Genomic DNA, 23,552 nt, shown 5'->3' on the forward strand with positions numbered 1-23,552 from the left:
CTCCGTAAGGACCATGGGGAATAGCGGCTCCGCAGGAGACTGGGCACATCTAAAGAAAGCTTTAGGACTATCTGGTGTGCACTGGCTCCTCCCCCTATGACCCTCCTCCAAGCCTCAGTTAGATCTCTGTGCCCGAACGAGAAGGGTGCACACTAGGGGCTCTCCTGAGCTTCTTAGTGAAAGTTTTAGTTTAGGTTTTTTATTTTCAGTGAGACCTGCTGGCAACAGGCTCACTGCATCGAGGGACTAAGGGGAGAAGAAGCGAACTCACCTGCGTGCAGAGTGGATTGGGCTTCTTAGGCTACTGGACATTAGCTCCAGAGGGACGATCACAGGCCCAGCTTGGATGGGTCCCAGAGCCGCGCCGCCGGCCCCCTTACAGAGCCAGAAGGCAGAAGAGGTCCGGAAAATCGGCGGCAGAAGACGTCCTGTCTTCAACAAGGTAGCGCACAGCACTGCAGCTGTGCGCCATTGCTCTCAGCACACTTCACACTTCGGTCACTGAGGGTGCAGGGCGCTGGGGGGGGCGCCCTGAGACGCAATAAAAACACCTTGGATGGCAAAAAAATGCATCACATATAGCTCCTGGGCTATATGGATGCATTTAACCCCTGCCAGAATACATAGAAAAACGGGTGATAAGGCCGCCGATAAGGGGACGGAGCCTATCTCCTCAGCACACTGGCGCCATTTTCCCTCCCAGCTCCGTTGGAGGGAAGCTCCCTGGCTCTCCCCTGCAGTCACTACACTACAGAAAGGGTTAAAAAAGAGAGGGGGGCACTAATTAGGCGCAGTATAAACTATACAGCAGCTATAAGGGGAAAAACACTTATATAAGGTTATCCCTGTATATATATATAGCGCTCTGGTGTGTGCTGGCAAACTCTCCCTCTGTCTCCCCAAAGGGCTAGTGGGGTCCTGTCCTCTATCAGAGCATTCCCTGTGTGTGTGCTGTATGTCGGTACTTTTGTGTCGACATGTATGAGGAGAAAAATGATGTGGAGACGAAGCAGATTGCCTGTAATAGTGATGTCACCCCCTAGGGGGTCGACACCTGAGTGGATGAACTGTTGGAAGGAATTACGTGACAGTGTCAGCTCTGTATAAAAGACAGTGGTTGACATGAGACAGCCGGCTACTCAGCTTGTGCCTGTCCAGACGTCTCATAGGCCGTCAGGGGCTCTAAAGCGCCCGTTACCTCAGATGGCAGATATAGACGCCGACACGGATACTGACTCCAGTGTCGACGGTGAAGAGACGAATGTGACTTCCAGTAGGGCCACACGTTACATGATTGAGGCAATGAAAAATGTTTTACACATTTCTGATAAACGAGTACCACCAAAAAAAAAGGGGTATTATGTTCGGTGAGGAAAAACTACCTGTAGTTTTCCTGAATCTGAGAAATTAAATGAGGTGTGTGATGATGCGTAGGTTTCCCCCGATAACAAGAAAAAATGTTATTGGCATTATATCCTTTCCCGCCAGAGGTTAGGGTGCGTTGGGAAACACCCCCTAGGGTGGATAAAGCGCTCACACCAGTGGCGGAACAAGCAAGCGATGGGCCCAGGTGCGACAAAATGCTTTGGGGGCCCCCCCCCATCCAAGTCCACCCCAGGGGCAGTGCGCGCCGTAGGCGCGCGCAAAAATACATAGTGGCGTGGCTTCGTGGGGAAGGGGTGTGGCCACAAAATAATACCAACACAGTAGTCTCCATTATTCAAATTACGCCGCACAGTAGCACCACTACACCAGGTAGAGACCCTTTTACACCTTACAGCGAACAGATTCCTCTTTTTACACATTACAGCAGACAGCGTGCCCTTTTTACACATAACGGCAGACAGCGTGCCCTTTTTACACATAACGGCAGACCGCGTGCCCTTGTTACACATTACGGCAGACAGCGTGCCCTTGTTACACATTACGGCAGACAGCGTCCCCATTTTTACACATTACGGCAGACAGCGTGCCCTTGTTACACATTACGGCAGACCGCGTGCCCTTGTTACACATTACGGCAGACAGCGTGCCCTTGTTACACATTACGGCAGACAGCGTCCCCATTTTTACACATTACGGCAGGCAGATTCCCCATTTTTACACATAGTAGCAGGCAGATTCCCCATTTTTACACATAGCATCAGGCAGTCCCCCTGTTTTACACATAGCGTCAGGCAGTCCCCCTTTTTTACACATAGCGTCAGGCAGTCCCCCTTTTTTACACATTACGGCAGGCAGATTCCCCTTTTTACACATTGCGTCGGGCAGATTACCCCTTTTTACACATAGCGGCAGGCAGTCCCCCATTTTTACACATTGCGGCAGGCTGATTCCCCCTTTTTACACATTGCGGCAGGCAGTCCCCCCTTTTTACACATTGCGGCAGGCAGTCCCCCCTTTTTACACATTGCGGCAGGCAGTCCCCCCTTTTTACACATTGCTGCAGGCAGTCCCCCCTTTTTACACATTGCTGCAGGTAGTCCCCCCTTTTTACACATTGCGGCAGGCAGTCCCCCATTTTTACACATTGCGGCAGGCAGTCACCCCTTTTTACACATTGCGGCAGGCAGTCCCCCCTTTTTACACATTGCTGCAGGCAGTCCCCCCTTTTTACACATTGCTGCAGGTAGTCCCCCCTTTTTACACAGTGCGGCAGGCAGTCCCCCCTTTTTACACAGTGCGGCAGGCAGTCCCCCATTTTTACACAGTGCGGCAGGTAGTCCCCCATTTTTACACATTGCGGCAGGCAGGCACAAGAAAGAAGGAAAGAAAGAAAGAAAGAAGAATTATACTTACCCTCTCCGCTGGCTCAGGCTCCTCGGTGCAGCGTCAGAGACGATTCCCGGGCTGGAGAGAAGGAGGAGGAGGGAGGCTGAGAAGGGAGCCGCAGCAGCGCTGTGTTACTGGTGGAGGCGCTGCTGCTGCTGCCCCTCTGCTTCCCTATAGGCTGTTCTCGGAAGACAGCCTATAGGGAAGCAGAGGGGCAGCAGCAGCAGCGCCTCCACCAGTAACAAAGCGCTGCTGCGGCTCCCTTCTCAGCCTCCCTCCTCCTCCTTCCCCCGTCTGTAGTACCGCTGCTCCTCTCCTCTCTTCGCCGGGCGGCTGTGCGCTGCGGGCAGCGGTTGCCCGCAGCGCACAGCGGCATGTAATGAGTCAGTTTGACTCATTACATGCTTGGGCCCCTGGACAGAGGCGGGCCCCAGTGCAGTGCACTGCCTGCACTGCCGGTAGTTCCGCCTCTGGCTCACACGCTTGTAAGGGCTCTACCTTCGCCTGAGATGGCCGCCCTTAAGGATCCTGCTGATAGAAAGCAGGAGGGTATCCTAAAAGGTATTTACACACATACTGGTGTTACACTGCGACCAGCAATCACCTCAGCCTGGATGTGCAGTGCTGGGTTGGCGTGGTCGGATTCCCTGACTGAAAATATTGATACCCTAGATAGGGACAGTATATTTTTGCCTATAGAGCATTTAAAAGATGCATTTCTATATATGCGTGATGCACAGCGGAATATTTGCCGACTGGCATCAAGTCTAAGCGCGTTGTCCATTTCTACCAGTAGAGGGTTATGGACACGTCAGTGGTCAGGTGATGCGTATTCCAAACAGCATTTGGAAGTATTGCTTTATTAAGGGGAGGAGTTATTTGGGGTCGGTCTTTCAGACCTGGTGGCCACGGCAACAGCTGGGAATTCCACGTTTGTACCCCAGGTCGCCTCTCAACATGAGAAGACGCCGTATTATCAGGCGCAGTCTTTTCGTGGACAAGCGGGCAAAAGGTTCCTCATTTCTGCCCCGTGACAGAAAAAGGCTGCAGAAATCAGCCAGTTCCCAGGAACAGAAACCCTCTCCCGCCTCTGCCAAGCCCTCAGTATACGCTGGGGCTTTACAAGCAGAATCAGGCACGGTGGGGGGCCCGTCTCAATGAATTTCAGCGCGCAGTGGGCTCACTCGCAAGTAGACCCCTGGATCCTTCAGGTGATATCTCAGGTGTACAAATTAGAATTCGAGACGTCTCCCCCTCGCCGTTTCCTAAAGTCGGCTTTACCGATGTCTCCTTCTGACAGGGAGACAGTTTTGGAAGCCATTCACAAGCTGTATTCCCAGCAGGTGATAATCAAGATACCCCTCCTGCAACAGGGAACGGGGTATTATTCCACACTGTTGTGGTACCGAAGCCGGACGGCTCGGTGAGACCGATTCTAAATCTAAAATCTTTGAACACTTACATACAGAGGTTCAAATTCAAGATTGAGTCACTCAGAGCAGTGATTGCGAACCTGGAAGAAGGGGACTACATGATGTCTCGGGACATCAAGGATGCTTACCTTCATGTCAAAATTTACCCTTCTCACCAAGGGTACCTCAGGTTTATGGTACAGAACTGTCACTATCAGTTCAGACGCTGCCGTATGGATGGTCCACGGCACCCTGGGTCTTTACCAAGGTAATGGCCGAAATGATGATATTCCTTCGAAGGAAGTGAATTTTAGTTATCCCTTACTTGGACAATTCCCTGATAAGGGTAAGATCCAGGGAACAGTTGGAGGTCAGTGTAGCACTATCTCAGGTAGTGTTGCGGCAGCACGATTGGATTCTCAATATTCCAAAATCGCACCTGGTTCCGACGACGTGTCTTCTGTTCCTAGGGATGATCCTGGACACAGTCCAGAAAAAGGTGTTTCTCCCGGAGGAGAAAGCCAGGGAGTTATCCGAGCTAGTCAGGAACCTCCTAAAACCGAGCCAAGTCTCAGTGCATCAATGCACAAGGGTTCTGGGTAAAATGGTGGCTTCCTACGAAGCAATCCCATTCGACAGATTCCACGCAAGAACTTTCAAGTGGGACCTGCTGGACAAATGGTCCGGGTCGCATCTTCAGATGCATCAGCGGATAACCCTGTCACCAAGGACAAGGGTGTCCCTCCTGTGGTGGTTGCAGAGTGCTCATCTTCTAGAGGGCCGCAGATTAGGCATTCAGGACTGGGTCCTGGTGACCACGGATGCCAGCCTGCGAGGCTGGGGAGCAGTCACACAGGGAAGGAATATCCAGGGCTTATGGTCAAGCCTGGAGACATCACTTCACATAAATATCCTGAAGCTAAGGGACATTTACAATGCTCTAAGCTTAGCAAGACCTCTGCTTCAAGGTCAGCCGGTGTTGATCCAGTCGGACAACATCACGGCAGTCACCCACGTAAACAGACAGGGTGGCACAAGAAGCAGGAGGGCAATGGCAGAAGCTGCAAGGATTCTTCACTGGGCGGAAAATCATGTGATAGCACTGTCAGCAGTATTCATTCCGGGAGTGGACAACTGGGAAGCAGACTTCCTCAGCACGACCTCCACCCGGGAGAGTGGGGACTTCACCCAGAAGTCTTCCACATGATTAAAAACTCGACAGGTATTGCGCCAGGTCAAGGGACCCTCAGGCAATAAGCTGTAGACGCTCTGGTAACACCGTGGGTGTACCGGTCAGGGTATGTGTTCCCTCCTCTGCCTCTCATACCCAAGGTACTGAGATTGATAAGATGGAGAGGAGTAAGCTCTATATTCGTGGTTCCGGATTGGCCAAGAAGGACTTGGTAACCGGAACTTCAAGAGATGCTCACGGAGGATCCGTGGCCTCTACCTCTAAGAAGGGACCTGCTCCAGCAAGGACCCTGTCTGTTCCAAGACTTACCGCGGCTGCGTTTGACGGCATGGCGGTTGAACGCCGGATCCTGAAGGAAAAAAGGCATTCCGGATGAAGTCATCCCTATCCTGATCAAAGCCAGGAAGGATGTAACCGCAAAAACATTATCACCGCAATTGGCGAAAATATGTTGCGTGGTGCGAGGCCAGTAAGGCCCGACGGAGGAAATTCAACTGGGTCGATTCCTACATTTCCTGCAAACAGGAGTGTCTATGGGCCTGAAATTGGGGTCCATTAAGGTTCAAATTTCGGCCCTGTCAATTTTCTTCCAAAAAGAACTAGCTTCAGTCCCTGAAGTTCAGACGTTTGTAAAAGGGGTACTGCATATACAGCCTCCTTTTGTGCCTCCAGTGGCACTTTGGGATCTCAATGTAGTTTTGGGTTCCAAAAGTCACATTGGTTTGAACCACTTAAATCTGTGGAGTTAAAATATCTCACATGAAAAGTGGTCATGCTGTTGGCCCTGGCCTGGGCCAGGCGCGTGTCAGAATTGGCGGCTTTATCCTGAAAAAGCCCTTATCTGATTTTCCATTCGGACAGGGCGGAATTGAGGACTCGTCCTCAGTTTCTCCCCAAGGTGGTTTCAGCGTTTCACCTGAACCAACCTATTGGTGGTGCCTGCGGCTACTAGGGACTTGGAGGCCTCCAAGTTGCTAGACGTTGTCAGTGCCCTGAAAATATATGTTTCCAGGACGGCTGGAGTCAGGAAATCTGACTCGCTGTTTATCCTGTATGCACCCAACAAGCTGGGTGCTCCTGCTTCTAAGCAGACTATTGCTCGTTGGATTTGTAGTACAATTCAGCTTGCACATTCTGTGGCAGGCCTGCCACAGCCAAAAATCTGTAAATGCCCACTCCACAAGGAAGGTGGGCTCATCTTGGGCGGCTGCCCGAGGGGTCTCGGCTTTACAACTTTGCCGAGCAGCTACTTGGTCAGGAGCAAATACGTTTGTAAAATTCTACAAAATTGATATCCTGGCTGAGGAGGACCTGGAGTTCTCTCATTTGGTGCTGCAGAGTCATCCGCACTCTCCCGCCCGTTTGGGAGCTTTGGTATAATCCCCATGGTCCTTACGGAGTCCCCAGCATCCACTTAGGACGTTAGAGAAAATAAGAATTTACTTACCGATAATTCTATTTCTCATAGTCCGTAGTGGATGCTGGGCGCCCATCCCAAGTGCGGATTGTCTGCAATACTTGTACATAGTTATTGTTACAAAAATCGGGTTATTATTGTTGTGAGCCATCTTTCAGAGGCTCCTCTGTTATCATGCTGTTAACTGGGTTCAAATCACAGGTTATACGGTGTGATTGGTGTGGCTGGTATGAGTCTTACCCGGGATTCAAAATCCTTCCTTATTGTGTACGCTCGTCCGGGCACAGTATCCTAACTGAGGCTTGGAGGAGGGTCATAGGGGGAGGAGCCAGTGCACACCAGATAGTCCTAAAGCTTTCTTTAGATGTGCCCAGTCTCCTGCGGAGCCGCTATTCCCCATGGTCCTTACGGAGTCCCCAGCATCCACTACGGACTATGAGAAATAGAATTATCGGTAAGTAAATTCTTATTTTTAACTAATTCATCTCCATTATTTACGTTTTTCTTTTCAATGCAGCACAAGACTGAATCTCATACCTTCCTTTCACTTCATGTTTTATTTTCACATGCTTATGCCACATTACATACCATTACCACACCACCTCTTATTTTTATTTTTTTATTTTACCTATTCACTTCACCATTGTTTAATACTCTTACTAATTTTCCCTATCACAACTCACCCATTTCTTTATCCGGTATCAATCTCTTCATCACAATTACATGTGGATCACTATCGGCATTTAATTTACTTAGCTACAGTATATATATATATATATATATATATATATATATATTTTCTAAACACATCCGCCCATTTTTTCCTTTCCTTTTTTCCTTTCCTTTTTTCTTTTCCTTTTCTTCCCTGTTCCTCCAACATTATCTTTTTATGTATATATCTATACATATTGTTTCTGACTCAGGGACTTAGAGCTTCTCTGATTGTAGACTTTACCATATACTTTCTTCATGCCCGTATATAAATATGTCTCACACTTGTTCATCAAATTCCCTATCATATTGTGTGTTAAACGCTCCAGACATATTATACTTGCCTTACAATACAGGCATTATATCAGGTTTCTTTTTTACTAAACTACTTCCCTATATGTTTCCTATTCAGTGACCAAGATTTTAATTAATTTTTCGTGTCCATTGCCCCTGATCCATTATACCTTGTTACTAACTATTAATTTGCCATGTAGTTCTCCATTCCTCTCCCCGCATTACAGTATCTTTACACCTACGAGTTGACTAATTGCATATTAGACCCGCTATTGAACTCTGATGAGATCTTCTAAGTATCTCACCTTTTTCATAAAATAATTCTTCTGTAAAGAAAGTAGTGTCAATTTATCTATTTTGACAGAGGGTCAATTATGCACTAATCGATTAATAAGCAACTACAGCTGGCAATCGTGATTTTGACCCTTCACCTTGTTATATATGGCATGCTAATATACTGCCTAAACATATATGCTTTCCTCTGTTTTTCCTCTATCATTGAGGTATTCATAGTCTTGCATGTATATATCTTTTGTTTCAAATTATGGCTGTGTTTTAAACCCGGTTTTTAACCTTTTATTTTTCTTCCTTTTTCATGACTTTTTTCACATAACAACACGGGTTTCCCTGCGGAGTCTGATTCACTTTGGCTTTAATATACAGCCTATTTAGGCTGCATTATACTAATGGATTCAGCTGCTGAGCAACACATCCACTCACTGATTGGACACGTATCAGCTCAAACCGTATTAATACCAAAACCTCTGACGAAACCGCATGCCCTACTGGCGGAGAAACGCGTAAGGAGGGCACTTATCACCTGAATCCTGTTGTCTGACGACTCCTCACTTCTCTCTGTGGCTGCATCATTGGCCGGCGAGCCGCTAATCGGGGTTTTTGCTGAAGCGTGACCTGGCTAAAGAGGCACGCTCCCCGCTCATCACAAGCTGCGGCAGTTGTGAGTATCCATCAGCTCACATTGCAGCTATATCATTCCGGGGTCGCAGTATACCGCTGGAGACATCTTACTATCACAGCTGCGGCTGCCGTGAGTATCCATCAGCTCACACTGCTAATTCGGGGTCGTAGCATACCGCTGGAGACATCTAAACATCACAGCGCTCTCCCCCGTGGACACACATGCATATGTGGTTATAAGAAACTGGGTCACAGAGACTATATAATTTGGATGCCAAATATATCCTCATGAGAAATTGATATAGACTTACCTCAGTACATATATGGATGGATTTATATAAAAAACTTAACGGACATTTATATTGAGTCAGAGGCACAGGATTTAAGTAATTCTTATATTTATTTTAAATGTGGTCATATATGTGGATTATATTTTAATAAAGCTGTACAAAATATATTTTTTATATCTGGTTTCAGCGCTCCTTGTTTGTTTATTGTATAATTGTCTGTTTTATTTGGTGGAACAGTACCACCATTAGGAGCTGCAAAAACCGGATATTAACTAAATAGTGGTCATTAATTGACAATTTTATGGTTTGCTTGGTGGTTTAGTAAGCGCTGTGTTTTATAAGAATTATTCGTATTAATACCAGCAGGGACCCAGCCCGTGACAGGAAGTGATCAAGCCCGGTATACGGGTGAAACGCGTCTTCCTTATCTTCTCTTTCCGGCTGCCTGAAGCATCCTCGTCCTTACACACTTATCGCTGCCCGACGCCTCTCCAGCCCAGCTACATTTCATCCTCCGAACGACTGACATCAACCGCACTACGGGACGCCCGCGCTTGTCCGTGTTTGGAGACTGCACAGCTCTGGTTCCAGACGCCTACATCAGTCCGCCGGCTGGTGCCGTTTCACCGGGCGGCCACGTACCATCCTCCACGGACGGCGCCACACTGCCTTGTGGCCAATTAACTTTATCCTACATTTGGACTCACTGCCTTTGGAATAATGGATTTTTTCACCGGCTAATCACTGCCACAGACTGATCGCAGCAGGAGATATCCACACCCGCCCGTGTTCTACACTTTTCAAGTACGGCTGCCAGATGTACTCCTCACACCGGTGGTGACGCAATAGAATAGGACTCAGGATATTTCTTCTGATAATCACCACTGGTAATATCAGTATTTCATTACCCTAAAAAAAAATTTCTCCTACATTCTTAATCTGTCCTGCTCTCTATGACAGGATTTTTATTATGATCATCTGTGCAGTTCTTTGTCAGTTCATGTAATATTATTATTCATCTACATATGCCTATGTGCCTATCACCACTTAATTATTAAGAACAATATGTGCTCTGTGTGCAGTTATCTGTTCATTTGACTACACTCACCTTTTCAGACATTTATTTATATTATCCTTATGCACTCTCAGCCTCTGAGTGGCAGTCTGTGTATTTGTTACAATGTTCATTACTATCAGCTACATGCTACATAAGTATCATTTCTGTTGAAACCTCTAAGCATAGAATATTATAGGTTCAAAGTCCGTTTCTATGTAATTGCTACACTGTTATTTTTTCCAATTTTGGGCATATATAAAAAAAAAAAAAATTCCACTTGCTGGATTTCTGTATCTGGCTTCAGAACCAACTGCTCCAGATAATATTCAATATTAAGTTATCCAGCTTATCTAAGAATGTCATTATATTTTGCTTGATTATAGCAGTCGATAAATTGTTATTTCCAAATCAGATCTGTTATACTTTTCCTATATATAGAGCATACTTTTCTTTCACTTATTTCAGTCTTATTCTATTTTTCATGGACTCTCACCACTGATTCAGGGGTTGCCCCTGTCTAACATTGGCAGCAGATCCATCTTATCTCTGGCACTCTTTTGATACTGTGTAATTCGTGAACTCTCATCAGTGATTCCAGAAGCATTGGATCATCATTCATTTTCGTCTCTACTATCATACCACACTGGTAACGCCCAAAACCGTCCGATCTTGGAAGCTAATCTGTGTAGGGCTGGGTCAGTACTCAAGTGGGCGACCCTTGAGGAATACTCAGTTTAGTAGAGATAAGACTGGCCTATTACGCTCAGAGTCTAACACTGACAGCAGATTCACTCTGCCATCTTACTTCTTACTTTTCTCTTTCCTTATGACAGCTGGGTACATTACGCCTGTTTGCTAGCACATATTCTAATCTCCATCAGGCATTCTAACCATATTAACACTGGGCTAGTGCATTTAGGTGTCCTATCTGTCACTTAAACTGGTTGGGTTAATCCCCCATAAAGACCTTGGACACTGGCAGCCGGAACCTATCATGCTAAAATTAGCATCTGATTATTACTGATTATATCATAGTAATGCATTATTCTATCTAGTATCAGCAAACTTACTGCTACTCAGTTCACTTGTTCGATTACTATTTTGATGCCACTGACCACTGAACACATTTTATCGTTGTATTATTAATAAAAGTTAATTTCTCTAACGTCCTAGTGGATGCTGGGGACTCCGTCAGGACCATGGGGATTAGCGGCTCCGCAGGAGACAGGGCACAAAAATAAAGCTTTAGGATCAGGTGGTGTGCACTGGCTCCTCCCCCTATGACCCTCCTCCAAGCCTCAGTTAGGTTTTTGTGCCCGTCCGAGCAGGGTGCAATCTAGGTGGCTCTCCTAAAGAGCTGCTTAGAAAAAGTTTTTAGGTTTTTTATTTTCAGTGAGTCCTGCTGGCAACAGGCTCACTGCATCGAGGGACTTAGGGGAGAGAAGTCAACTCACCTGCGTGCAGGATGGATTGGCTTCTTAGGCTACTGGACACCATTAGCTCCAGAGGGATCGAACACAGGCCCAGCCATGGAGTCCGGTCCCGGAGCCGCGCCGCCGACCCCCCTTGCAGATGCCGAAGATGGAAGAGGTCCAGAAGCAGGCGGCAGAAGACTTTTCAGTCTTCCTGAGGTAGCGCACAGCACTGCAGCTGTGCGCCATTGTTGTCAGCACACTTCACACAGCGGTCACGGAGGGTGCAGGGCGCTGGGGGGGCGCCCTGGGCAGCAATGTATAATACCTTTTTATGGCTAAAAAATACATCACATATAGCCCTTGAGGCTATATGGATGTATTTAACCCCTGCCAGATCTCACAAACTCCGGAGAAGAGCCCGCCGAAATAGGGGGCGGGGCTTATTCTCCTCAGCACACAGCGCCATTTTCCTGCTCAGCTCCGCTGTGAGGAAGGCTCCCAGGACTCTCCCCTGCACTGCACTACAGAAACAGGGTAAAACAGAGAGGGGGGGCACTTTTTTTGGCGATATTACTATATTTAAGCTGCTATAAGGATACAACACTTATATAGGGTTGTTCCCATATATATTATAGCGCTTGGGTGTGTGCTGGCAAACTCTCCCTCTGTCTCCCCAAAGGGCTAGTGGGGTCCTGTCTTCAATAGAGCATTCCCTGTGTGTCTGCTGTGTGTCGGTACGTGTGTGTCGACATGTATGAGGATGATGTTGGTGTGGAGGCAGAGCAATTGCCGGTAATGGTGATGTCACCCCCCAGGGAGTCGACACCGGAATGGATGGCTTTGTTTATGGAATTACGTGATAATGTCAGCACATTACAAAAATCAGTTGACGACATGAGACGGCCGGAAAACCAGTTAGTACCTGCCCAGGCGTCTCAGACACCGTCAGGGGCTGTAAAACGCCCTTTACCTCAGTCGGTCGACACAGACCCAGACACGGACACTGAATCTAGTGTCGACGGTGAAGAAACAAACGTATTTTCCAGTAGGGCCACACGTTATATGATCACGGCAATGAAGGAGGCTTTGCATATCTCTGATACTACAAGTACCACAAAAAGGGGTATTATGTGGGGGGTGAAAAAACTACCTGTAGTTTTTCCTGAATCAGAGGAATTGAATGATGTATGGGATGAAGCGTGGGTTAACCCAGATAGAAAAGTGCTAATTTCAAAAAAGTTATTGGCATTATACCCTTTCCCGCCAGAGGTTAGGGCGCGCTGGGAAACACCCCCTAAGGTGGATAAGGCGCTCACACGCTTATCAAAACAAGTGGCGTTACCGTCTCCTGATACGGCCGCCCTCAAGGATCCAGCTGATAGGAGGCTGGAAACTACCCTAAAAAGTATATACACACATACTGGTGTTATACTGCGACCAGCCATCGCCTCAGCCTGGATGTGCAGTGCTGGGGTGGTCTGGTCGGATTCCCTGACTGAAAATATTGATACCCTGGATAGGGACAGTATTTTACAGACTTTAGAGCAATTAAAGGATGCTTTTCTTTATATGCGAGATGCTCAGAGGGATATTTGCACTCTGGCATCGAGAGTAAGTGCGATGTCCATATCTGCCAGAAGAAGTTTATGGACACGACAGTGGTCAGGTGATGCGGATTCCAAACGGCATATGGAAGTATTGCCGTATAAAGGGGAGGAATTATTTGGCGTCGGTCTATCGGATTTGGTGGCCACGGCAACTGCCGGGAAATCCACCTTTTTACCTCAGACCCCCTCCCAACAGAAAAAGACACCGTCTTTTCAGCCGCAGTCCTTTCGGTCCTATAAGAAGCGGGCAAAAGGACAGTCATATCTGCCCCGAGGCAGAGGAAAGGGTAAGAGAGGGCAGCAAGCAGCTCCTTCCCAGGAACAGAAGCCCTCCGCGGGTTCTGCAAAGCCCTCAGCATGACGCTGGGGCTTTACAAGCGGACTCAGGAACGGTGGGGGGTCGACTCAAGAATTTCAGCGCGCAGTGGGCTTGCTCACAGGTGGACCCCTGGATCCTGCAGGTAGTATCTCAGGGTTACAGGTTGGAATTCGAGAAGTCTCCCCCTCGCCGGTTCCTAAAGTCTGCTTTGCCAACGTCTCCCTCAGACAGGGCGACGGTATTGGAAGCCATTCACAAGCTGTTTTCTCAGCAGGTGATAGTAAAGGTACCCCTCCTACAACAGGAAAAGGGGTATTAGTCCACGCTAATTGTGGTACCGAAGCCGGACGGCTCGGTAAGACCTATTCTAAATCTGAAATCTTTGAACCTGTACATACAAAAATTCAAGCTCAAGATGGAATCACTCAGAGCAGTGATAGCGAATCTGGAAGAAGGGGACTTTATGGTGTCCCTGGACATAAAAGATGCTTACCTGCATGTCCCAATTTGCCCTTCACATCAAGGGTACCTCAGGTTCGTGGTGCAAAACTGTCATTATCAGTTTCAGACGCTGCCGTTTGGATTGTCCACGGCACCTCGGGTCTTTACCAAGGTAATGGCCGAAATGATGATTCTTCTGCGAAGAAGAGGCGTATTAATTATCCCTTACTTGGACGATCTCCTGATAAGGGCAAGGTCCAGAGAACAGCTGGAGGACGGAGTAGCACTAACCCAAGTAGTGCTGCAACAACACGGGTGGATCCTGAATTTTCCAAAATCTCAGTTGACCCCGACAACACGTCTGCTGTTCCTGGGAATGATTCTGGACACGGTTCAGAAAAAGGTGTTTCTTCCGGAGGAGAAAGCCAAGGAGTTATCCGAACTTGTCAGGAACCTCCTAAAACCAGGAAAAGTGTCTGTGCATCAATGCACAAGAGTCCTGGGAAAGATGGTGGCTTCTTACGAAGCAATCCCATTCGGCAGATTCCACGCACGAACTTTTCAGTGGGATCTGCTGGACAAATGGTCCGGATCGCATCTGCATCAGCGGATAACCTTATCGCCACGGACAAGGGTGTCTCTTCTGTGGTGGTTGCAGAGTGCTCATCTGTTAGAAGGCCGCAGATTCGGCATACAGGACTGGGTCCTGGTGACCACGGATGCCAGTCTGAGAGGCTGGGGAGCGGTCACACAGGGAAGAAACTTCCAGGGAGTATGGTCAAGCCTGGAGATGTCTCTTCACATAAATATACTGGAGCTAAGAACGATTTACAATGCTCTAAGCCTGGCAAAACCCCTGCTTCAGGGTCAGCCGGTGTTGATCCAGTCGGACAACATCACGGCAGTCGCCCACGTAAACAGACAGGGCGGCACAAGAAGCAGGAGAGCAATGGCAGAAGCTGCAAGGATTCTTCGCTGGGCGGAAGATCATGTGATAGCACTGTCAGCAGTGTTCATTCCGGGAGTGGACAACTGGGAAGCAGACTTCCTCAGCAGACACGATCTACACCCGGGAGAGTGGGGACTTCATCCAGAAGTCTTCCACATGATTGTGAACCGTTGGGAAAAACCAAAGGTGGATATGATGGCGTCTCGCCTCAACAAAAAACTGGACAGGTATTGCGCCAGGTCAAGAGACCCTCAGGCAATAGCTGTGGACGCTCTGGTAACACCGTGGGTGTTCCAGTCAGTGTATGTGTTTCCTCCTCTGCCTCTCATACCCAAAGTACTGAGAATTATACGGCAAAGGGGAGTAAGAACGATACTCGTGGCTCCGGATTGGCCAAGAAGAACTTGGTACCCGGAACTTCAGGAGATGCTCACGGAAAATCCGTGGCCTCTACCTCTAAGACGGGACCTGATTCAGCAGGGACCGTGTCTATTCCAAGACTTACCGCGGCTGCGTTTGACGGCGTGGCGGTTGAACGCCGAATTCTAAGGGAAAAGGGCATTCCAGAAGAGGTCATTCCTACACTGGTTAAAGCCAGGAAGGAGGTGACTGCACAACATTATCACCGCATTTGGAGAAAATATGTTGCGTGGTGTGAGGCCAGGAAGGCCCCCACGGAGGAATTTCAATTGGGTCGATTCCTACATTTCCTGCAAACAGGATTGTCTATGGGCCTCAAATTGGGGTCCATTAAGGTTCAAATTTCGTCCCTGTCGATTTTCTTCCAGAAAGAATTGGCTTCAGTTCCTGAAGTCCAGACTTTTGTAAAAGGAGTACTACATATACAGCCCCCGGTTGTACCCCCAGTGGCTCCGTGGGACCTTAATGTAGTTTTGGATTTTCTCAAATCCCATTGGTTTGAGCCACTCAAATCGACGGATTTGAAATATCTTACATGGAAAGTAACCATGCTACTGGCCCTGGCTTCAGCCAGGAGAGTGTCAGAATTGGCGGCTTTATCGTATAAAAGCCCATATCTGATTTTCCATTCGGACAGGGCAGAACTGCGGACGCGTCCTCATTTTCTGCCTAAGGTGGTGTCAGCGTTTCACCTGAACCAGCCTATTGTGGTGCCTGCGGCTACTAGCGATTTGGAGGATTCCAAGTTGCTGGACGTTGTCAGGGCATTGAAAATATATATTTCAAGGACGGCTGGAGTCAGAAAATCTGACTCGCTGTTTATACTACATGCACCCAACAAGCTGGGTGCTCCTGCTTCTAAGCAGACGATTGCTCGTTGGATTTGTAGCACAATTCAACTTGCACATTCTGTGGCAGGCCTGCCACAGCCTAAATCTGTCAAGGCCCATTCCACAAGGAAGGTGGGCTCATCCTGGGCGGCTGCCCGAGGGGTCTCGGCATTACAACTCTGCCGAGCAGCTACGTGGTCGGGGGAGAACACGTTTGTAAAATTCTACAAATTTGATACCCTGGCTAAAGAGGACCTGGAGTTCTCTCATTCGGTGCTGCAGAGTCATCCGCACTCTCCCGCCCGTTTGGGAGCTTTGGTATAATCCCCATGGTCCTGACGGAGTCCCCAGCATCCACTAGGACGTTAGAGAAAATAAGATTTTACTTACCGATAAATCTATTTCTCGTAGTCCGTAGTGGATGCTGGGCGCCCATCCCAAGTGCGGATTGTCTGCAATACTTGTACATAGTTATTGTTACAAAAAAAATCGGGTTCTTGTTGTGAGCCGTCTGTTCAGAGGCTCCTACGTTGTCATACTGTTAACTGGGTTCAGATCACAAGTTGTACGGTGTGATTGGTGTGGCTGGTATGAGTCTTACCCGGGATTCAAAATCCTTCCTTATTGTGTACGCTCGTCCGGGCACAGTATCCTAACTGAGGCTTGGAGGAGGGTCATAGGGGGAGGAGCCAGTGCACACCACCTGATCCTAAAGCTTTATTTTTGTGCCCTGTCTCCTGCGGAGCCGCTAATCCCCATGGTCCTGACGGAGTCCCCAGCATCCACTACGGACTACGAGAAATAGATTTATCGGTAAGTAAAATCTTATTTTTTACATCAATTTTCCAATTTCTCATATATTAATTTAAGTTAAGAGTGCGCCCACAAAAGAGTCTCTTTTTTTCTCCTTTTGTTGTCTCAAGTTGCCATTGACTCTGGGTGCACCACCAAATTAAAAATAAGAAAATATGGTTTTCTCTATATCTTTCTACTTTGGTTATTATATTGATTTGTAATATCTATTACATACCGGTGCGGTATTCTACCAAAGATAGTTTTTTAATCCAACCAACCAATTAGTTTGCTAGTTGGATGAAAGTTGTTCTAGTGTATGGCCAGCTCAGATCAATTTATATGCCCACCACAGGTGCATACAATGGAGGAGTAAATCTACACTAGAAAAAAAAACAAAACAGAATTCCTTCAGCACACTGCAAACAGGCCAGTAACAATTTTTCTGTGAAAGTCTGCTCCATTCCCTAGTCACAACATATAATTGATAAATTAACTGGCTTATTGGCCGCAATGTACTAGGTTTTTTTTGTTTCTCTTACGTCCTAGAGGATGCTGGGGACTCCAAAAGGACCATGGGGTATAGACGGATCCGCAGGAGCTTGGGCACACTATAAAGACTTAAGCTGGGTGTGAACTGGCTCCTCCCTCTATGCCCCTCCTCCAGACCTCAGTTAGACTTTGTGCCCAGGAGTGATGGGACACACACTAGGGGAGCTCTACTGCGTTTCTCTGAAAGACTTTGTTAGGTTTTTTATTTTCAGGTAGACCTGCTGGCTACAGGCTCCCTGCAGCGTGGGAGTGAGGGGAGAGAAGTCAGACCTACTTCTTCTTAGTTCAAGGGCTCTGCTTCTCGGCTACTGGACACCATTAGCTCCAGAGGGTTTGATCACTTGGTGCGCCTAGCTGCTTGTTTCCGGAGCCGCGCCGTCACCCCCTCAAAGAAGCCAGAAGAAAGAAGCCGGTGAGTATTGGAAGAAAAGAAGACTTCAGTGACGGCAGAAGACTTCAGTAACGGAGGCACAGCGGTCGCGCTGCGCTCCATGCTCCCACACACCAACGGCACTTTCAGGGTGCAGGGCGCTGGGGGGGAGGGCCCTGGGCAGCGGGTTACTGTTTTTCTTCATAAGGCTGGCAGTGAAAGCAAATTCGGTGCCTCAGCACCGTGTCTCAACCCCCGCCAGCATGTTACAGCGCGCTGCGCGCCATTGATTCCCCGCCGCCGGCTTACACGGGTGCAGGGTGCTGGGGGGGGGGGGGGGAGTGCCCTGGACAGCAAGTTACAGGTTTTTTTTTTTTAGAGGCCGTACTGTCTTGCATTGGCGGTGCCGGGGCTCCGTGTCCCAGACCCCGCCAGAATGTTACAGCGCACTGCGTGCCATTCTCCAGCGCCGCTGGCTTCTATGGGTGCGGGGCGCTGGGGGGGAGCGCCCTGGGTAGCGATCGCTGTAGGCTGTGTTCACTGCTGGGAAAGGTACATGCGATGGCCCCAGACGCCGCAGCCGATGCCCCCGCCATTTGGTGGCTACGGGCGCGCTGTACGGCGATGTTCCCACACGCCGACAGTTTGCTGGGGTGCAGGGCGCACGGGGGGGGGGCCCTGACGAGCATTCCTTTACGATGGTGTATAGTGTCTTAGCACTATATACGGTACCCAACCTTTATGTTTATAATGTAGTGGAGCTATAGCGCGCCGACGGGGGTGGGGCTTAGCCCTCACACATACATGGTCAGCGCCATTTTCCCTCTGTCCCCGCCGAGAAGTACGTAATGTACAAACAGGGGGGGAAGGGGGGGGCACAGTGTTTAGTGTTATGTTAAACACACATAACACTAGTTGAGTTAGGAATGAGCATCAGGTCATTCTTGTATGTATTTTCTGTGTACCCAATTTTAGTACACTCGGGTCGACAGGTGTGAGTGTTCTGTTATAAACATCTATGGGGTTCACTGTCGGCATCCCCGACGCACGTGGGTGCTTGCTACAACATAAACATTGAACATTATATGGGAGGCACAATAGTATGTGGGTGACCCTGTCGGCACCAACTGTTGTCACCGGGGGTAAATGGACATGCTGTATCTGACTTATACCTATGTATATACAGTTGTATGTTACTTTCCTCAGACCGCTTGGGGTCGCAAGACGGTACTTTTGCCTGGTAACTAATCTGCTGTCGACGAATACTGGGGTTTTCTGTCGACTGTAATGTTTCCTGGTAGATCCACAACTGGGTCTTTTCAGTACATGGTCATACGGGTTCACTACGGCTGGCCGGCGGTCGGGCTCCCGGCGACCAGCATCCCGGCGACGGGAGCCCGACCGCCGGCTTACCGACAGCTTGGCGAGCGCAAATGAGCCCCTTGCGGGCTCGCTACGCTCGCCACGCTACGGGCACGGTGGCGCGCTACGCGCGCCACACTATTTTATTCTCCCTCTATGGGGGTCGTGGACCCCCACGAGGGAAAATAAGTGTCGGTATGCCGGCTGTCGGGCTCCCGGCGCCGGTATACTGAACGCCGGGAGCCCGACCGCCGGCAAACAGAAGACCACCCGGTCATACACGTTCAGAACACATTAATGTCACTGGGGTACAGAAGGCTCGGGACAATCCGTTTATATGTATGTTATATATACTTTTAGGATATGTGGCTATGTGTATTACAGTATGTATATTCATATTATGATTTATGATGAATGCTGGTGTACTAGTATTCCTTCTCATGTGCTGGTCGCTCTGTTGATAAAGCTCTAGGTCGGCTGTGACTCACGCTCTCTCCAGAAGTCCGAAGGGTTATTCTTTTTCCGCCACGGATGGAATATTGTGAAAGTCAATGACTGGTCGACACGGGGCCCTGTCTCAAAGGATCGTATACAGGAAAGCTAAGTGATATGATTATTTATCTATGCTGTGGGCTGTTTGCAATAGAGGTTTGTGTTCGGTAAGTCATAAAATAGATTTACCCTAAGGAGAGAGGGGAGGATCCTTATGTTGGATCTTCTCTATAAATCTGCGGCAGGCTGCCGTACGTATACGGGTAGTGTGGCCGGGGGACTGCTGAGGCTGACTCCGAGAGTTTTTCCCTGGGACGGTGTACCACTGTTTGGGGGGATGCCTCAGTTCAGCCAATCTCGGTGGATATTCCTGGTAAGTTTAACTTCGGGAATTAGATTCCCTGGCAACAGTTGGTGACGCATTCTTTTGGGGGATGCAGTCATTTTAATCGGTTAAATAAAGTGTTTTGTTTTTCCCTTTCTGTACAGCCTGTGAAAGGTGAAAAGGTAAGAGGTCTGCAGCCTTGTTAGGTTCGCAGAAGAGGATGTCGTTTCTATTTCTACCACATACACCACAGGTCGCAGAATCTATATGGTGGAATTCCGCTCCGGTGAGGACTTAGTTACTACTTTCAGTTAGTCCGGGAATAGACTAGGACCGGTGAGTTACGGATAGAATCCAAATGGCCATTCTGGAGTTACAGATGGTTCCCCTCACTGATTTTCTAGTGGATATTGCCGTTTCCCCTCTGGAAGGGGACGTAGTACGCAACGCCATACCAGGGGTGCGTAAGGTTCAGGGCCTTGTCCTCCTGTCCCGGTTAATAAAAAAAAAAGTTACATGCGTTATTCTACGCATTCAGATTACCTGGGCGGATAGCCAGGATTGTCTTGGCCGTTTCACTGGAGGATGATGGTTTTCTTTCAATAGTAAGAGTAATTGTTATTCTGTACTGAGATGTTCGCCTGGTTGGGGCGAGGGCGAGAAACAAGTGGTGTAAATCGTTGTTTCTCTCTGACTGTTCTTCAACACAGGGAAGGGCAGATGTTCCCAACAGCGCAGATGTCGGAAGTGGTATCAGGGTAGATACTGCATGGTTGAGGTTCTGTGTTTCCTGTGGAAAAGAGGTCTGAGGATTCTGAGTCGGATCACTTTTGTAGTGCCACTCCATAATATGTTCCGTTGATGAAGAAGTTGGGTGCGGCCTAGGAGGCCTTTTCGGTGAGCAGGTCAAAGGCCAGAGTGGTTGTCCTGGGACCTGTTGGGAATGTGGTCCGGGTCTCACCAGCACATGCACCAGAATGTAGTTCTAATGGCCAGGTTATCACTTCTGTGGTGTCGGTTCAGCTCTCACCTCCTAGAGGGATGAAGGTTCGGTATCCGGGATTTGATCCTAGTGTCCGTGTAGGCAGATCTCCGAGGCTGGGGAGCAGTCCTTACATGGGAAGTATTTCCAGAGGAAGAGGTCAAGCTGCGAAGCTTGTCTACAATAAGCTTTCTTGAATTAAGAGTGGTTTTCAACGAATATATTCTTTGTGATCTGCCTGTGTTAATTCTGACGGATGACTTGACAACAGTAAGTAAGTAACAGTAAGTAAGTAAGTCGCTAGGGCGGAACAAGGGCCAAAGCGGCATTGACAGAAGCTGATAGTTTTCCGCTGAGTGAAAAGACTGGTAAGCATTATATTAGCAGTCTTCGTTACGGATGTAAACGAGGGAGAAATAGATTTCTTCTGCAGACGCGCTCTCCATCCGTCATTGAGAGGTTTTACAGAAGTGACAAGTCTTTGAGGAGTGTCTCAATTGGGCACGTTGGCGTCTCGCTTCAACGAGAGACCTCAGGAATAGAATTCCAGGTCAAGCATCACTCAAGCTATGGTAGTGGACGACCTCGTGACACCTTGGGTGTTTTCGGTCGGTATATGTATCCCCTCCGCTTTCACTCTGCTGAAGGTGATAAACGTAAGAAGGACAGAGGTACCGGCGATCTTCATTGTTCAGGTCTAGCCAAGGAGGGCTTGGTATCCAGTTCTTTAATATTTGTTCATATAGGATCCCGGGCCTCTTCCTCTATGGGAGGAACTGTTACAACAAGTTCCGGGCGTGTATCAGGACTTACCGCGACTGCGTTTGACGGCGTGGCGGTTGAACACCATATTCTAATCCGAATGGGTATTCCAGTGAGGTCATTTCCACATTTCTTCAGGCTAGAAGATAAGTAACGGGCAAAGCCTTACTACCGTATTTGGGTTTCAGGGCAGTTTTGGCCTTATATATATTTTCTTTAAAAAAAAAAAATTTTGGCCACCTTTCCGGAAGTTCAGACTTTTCGTGAAAGGAGTATTGCACTTCCAACCTCCATTTGTGCCCCCATTGTGCACAGGGGGATCTTGACGTGGTGTTGCGTTTCTTGTGTTTCACTGATTGGAACCTTTATTAAAGGTTGTGTTACATTTTCTCTCTTGGAGAGTGGTCATGCTTTTGCCCTTTGGGCGACTGCGTGGCGATTATCGGAAGTAGCGGCTATGTCTCACAAGAGACCCTGGGGCAGATGTATTAACCTGGAGAAGGCATGAGGAAGTGATAAATCAGTGATATGTACAAGGTGATAAAGGCAGCAGCCAATCAGATCCTAACTGTTAATTTACATATTGGAGCTGATTGGCTGGTGCCTTTATCACCTTGCACATATCACTGGTTTATCAATTCCTTATGCCTTCTCCAGGTTAATACATCTGCCCCACAGTTTGATCTTCCAAATGGATGGAATTAAGAACTCAGATAGTAGTTCTGACGAAAAGGGTTTTCGGTGTTTATCAAAAACTGCCTATTTTGATGCCTGTGGTAACTTCAGCATTGGCTGCTTCAAAGTCTCTCGATGTAGTCAGGGCTTTGAAGATTTACGTCGCCAACTGGGATCAGTTTGGGGAAACAGAGGCTCTGTTGTCCGGTATGCTCCCAGCGTGCTTGGGGCGCCTGCGTCTATGCAGTCTGTTACACGCTGGATCTGTGATGCGATTCGGCGTGCTAGTTTTACGGCTGGGTTGCCTTTGCCGAAGTCGGGGGAGACCCATTCTACTAGGAAGATGGGCTCTTCTTGGGCGGATGCCCGAGGTGTCTCGGCGGGTTAACTTTGCTAAGCTCTACAAGTTTGATACTGGCTAATGGGGTCCTCATGTTTACTCAATCGGTGCTGCAGAGTCGTCTGCACTCTCCCGCCCGTTCTGGAGCTTTGGTATAGACCCCATGGTCCTTTTGGAGTCCCCAGCATCCTCTAGGACGTAAGAGAAAATAGGATTTTAGTGCCTACCGGTAAATCCTTTTCTCCTAGTCCGTAGAGGATGCTGGGCGCCCATCCCAATGCGTACTGTGTCTGCAGTTATTGATTTTGCTGGCACTTTGTGGTATTGCTTATCTGTCAGGCTATTGCTGACGTTGTTCATGCCTTGGCATGTGGTTTCTTATTATTGGTTGGGTTGACACACAGATTGTGTTACATATTCTCTCTGCATATGGCTGTCTGTTTTTCATACCGTGGGCTGGTATTCTATTGAAGGCCATGTCTTGCGGTATGTTTGTGGTGTGAGCTGGTGTAACACTCACTGTGTTTAAATTATAAATTCTTTCCTCGAAATGTCCATCTCTCCTGGGCACAGTTTTCTAACTGAGGTCTGGAGGAGGGGCATAGAGGGAGGAGCCAGTTCACACCCAGTTTAAGTCTTTATAGTGTGCCCAAGCTCCTGCGGATCCATCTATACCCCATGGTCCTTTTGGAGTCCCCAGCATCCTCTACGGACTAGGAGAAAAGGATTTACCGGTAGGTACTAAAATCCTATTTTCTTTTAAATCTTTAACACTCACTAACCTTTTTATTAATTAACTTTTGAATGTATTATATAATAACCAGCCCGTCAAAATGACGGAACAACATAGCAGTAA

At 48.1% G+C, this 23,552-nt stretch overlaps 1 protein-coding gene, 1 long non-coding RNA gene and 1 pseudogene across 2 annotated transcripts in view; 2 read left to right on the top strand and 1 right to left on the bottom strand.

The window, feature by feature from the left end:
• Positions 1 to 23,552, top strand: part of OGFOD3 (2-oxoglutarate and iron dependent oxygenase domain containing 3) — a 484,427-nt gene that overhangs the window by 337,776 nt on the left and 123,099 nt on the right. The window lies entirely within an intron of this gene.
• The window catches only part of LOC135056203 (uncharacterized), a 143,614-nt gene that overhangs the window by 89,344 nt on the left and 30,718 nt on the right, over positions 1 to 23,552 (bottom strand). The window lies entirely within an intron of this gene.
• On the top strand, positions 10,689 to 10,807 carry LOC134898362 (5S ribosomal RNA; annotated as a pseudogene).

The sequence above is a fragment of the Pseudophryne corroboree genome, chromosome 3 (genome assembly GCF_028390025.1).
Source record: "Pseudophryne corroboree isolate aPseCor3 chromosome 3, aPseCor3.hap2, whole genome shotgun sequence".
Taxonomy (NCBI): domain Eukaryota; kingdom Metazoa; phylum Chordata; class Amphibia; order Anura; family Myobatrachidae; genus Pseudophryne; species Pseudophryne corroboree.